Source organism: Pteropus vampyrus, unplaced genomic scaffold, assembly GCF_000151845.1.
Source record: "Pteropus vampyrus isolate Shadow unplaced genomic scaffold, Pvam_2.0 Scaffold881, whole genome shotgun sequence".
Lineage (NCBI taxonomy): Eukaryota > Metazoa > Chordata > Mammalia > Chiroptera > Pteropodidae > Pteropus > Pteropus vampyrus.
Genome location: NW_011889662.1, coordinates 9,628 through 12,217, shown reverse-complemented (window position 1 = coordinate 12,217; position 2,590 = coordinate 9,628).

Below are 2,590 nucleotides of genomic sequence, written 5' to 3'. Positions count from 1 at the left end.
TCAGGGTCTCTGAGTGAAGCCACTGGAGCACAGAAGGCCACAACCAGACCTAAAACTACATGTTCTGTGTTGTTTCTACTGCATTCCCTCCCATAATCTGATGGACAGGTAAAAATTATTGACTTCTCTTTGGGAGATGTGAAGATGGGTACCTGTCTGGGAATTTTTGATGGCTTCTGCAGCTGGGCTATCCTCAAACATCAAGAGGCCCAACTGTACACAGAGTGCCAAGAGAGAACTTGTATTTGATTCAAACATTTAGGCCTCTTTCTGATTAATGTTAAGACACTTTAGCATCAGAATTGTTGTTTTCATTAACTAAGAGCACTCAATAAAAGTGATGGTTCAGATGGAGGTGACACAGATTCAATGCAGCCAGATGTCAGAGAAGTGCTGTGAACTCAATAAGGAATTAATGATGATTGTGGTATTGGTGGCATTGTGATGATTATAACTTGTATGAGGAAGGATTTTATTTGACTTCACATTTCATAGCTGGTTGTAGGACATTTGCTGAACAAGCTTTGGAATGTAATAAGGAAGGGGGTTTAGGAAAGATGCTGAGGTAATGGGAGAGAGAGCTGGCAGGAGCCATACAGAACGATCAGCAGGATGCACCAGGTCCCCAAGTCACAAGGGCAAAGGTAAGGGTAGTAGAAACATTATAAGAGTTGATCATGTACCCAGACTACATCAAGTTAGCAATACCATGGTAGGAGATGGTGGACAAAGAGAAGATTTGGAATATGCCTTATTTTTAGGAAACAGAATTTCAGAGAGTAACCTCTATGAAGAAGAGATGATGCTCATTATGGAAGGAACATAAGACATAGATGGTAGCCTAAAGGTTGAAAATTTTGGGTGGTAGCATCAAGAGATGGAAAAACAGAGCAGAGTTAAAATCTCAGCCCCTTCATTTACTAATTGTGGGCTTAGGATATGACTCCCTAAGCACCCTGAACATGAGTTTTCTGAGCCTCAGTTTTTCTCTTTGGTAAAATGGAGAGAATAATATTTATTTTGAAGGGTTAGAGAGACTATAATGTTTTTGTCCAATAAGGAGATAGAAACTACTCAAAAAGTTAAACAGGGGTGATTTAATATAAAGAAATATTAACTATGATGAGAGTAACTATAAGACATAAGGAAACATTATGTGGTATCCAAGGGCCAAGGGTTAGAAGTCAAGTTAGGACAGACCTGGGAGGGATTCAGAACCCATTGGAGGAATTGTGTTCCACGTGAAAGGTAGAAGATTTCACTGGTTTGGAAAGCAGAGTTCTTTTGGAGTTGCGAAATATAGGCCACCTTCTAGAGTTAGGTAAGGGAGTTGGCAATTAGCAAACAGTGGAGTGAACATACAGTTAGATGCTGGGTGCTAATGAGACAGAAATCCTCCATAGTGCATGTGTTTGCAAATGGAATAACTTCTCATTCTGTGACCCTGTAGACTACAGGTGCTGTATGCATGCTGGTAGAGGCTTGATGCAAGTGCACAAGGTGGCTGCAAGTAGAACACGCCAGGGCTTCTGGAGGGAATCAGGCAGTGTGGAGCTCAGATTTCCATGATGAGAGGGCACCAGACTGAGATTCCAAGTCATTGTGACTTCTGGCTTGCAAGCGGCTCTGGCTGGAAAATGCAGGGAACCTCATTCTTCCTGCAGTGTCCCTCCAGGCCTTCTAAGAAAGTTTAGCATCATGCTTATTTTAAAAGAGAAATTTTTAAGGGAATTTTGCTGTTTATTAGATAGTGTAAATTGAAAGCTGCATTCGGAACCGAGAGGTAAAATATGGTAACTGTTACAGTCCAGACTTTCGGCTAATCAGCTTCCATATGTATCCCTCTATGAACATTCAAACTCCTTTACAACAAACAAAACTCGATATTTTTACCTAACAATATACATCTCTCCTTATAAGTGAAGGGGATCATAGACTATATTAATTACTCCTCAAATTCAACCACAATCTCACTGAATAGTCTGTTTCCTGAAAACAATATTATAATGTTAGCATCCAAAATGTATTGAATATCTTTTAAATGGTGATAAGAAATAAGAGAACGATTATGTACAATAAACATATGTAAATTACAAGCATAGAGTTCTCCAGTTCTTTCCCTAGTTCTCCTTCTTTGTCAGCTTCAGCACCATAATCAGCAACTTCTCCTCCTAATATCCTTAACCTGCAATTCTCCCTGAGAACACCATATCGCCTGCAGTTCTTTGAAAGAGTGATTCTTTACTCTCACTCTGGGTCTGTGAGTCCCGGACATTCTCATCCCCAATGACCTTTGCTCCCATCTCCTTTCGACTCTCCTCAAGTCACACCCACAGTGGAGTCTGTCACCCATAAAACTGCACCACTCCCATAAGAAGAACCCAAGCATTCCCACCTAACTTAGAGTGAATTTTCTAATAGGGCTCTTCTTATGGGGCCGTTATTATGACCACATGACCCTTCTTCCAGGTCCATGGACAATGGAATCCTCTTTTGACTTGGGGCCTTTGTGCCTGCTGTCCCCTTTCCTGAAATGCCCTTCTCCTGGCTATTTGAACGAGTGATTCCTTCTCATCCTCAGGCATCTGCT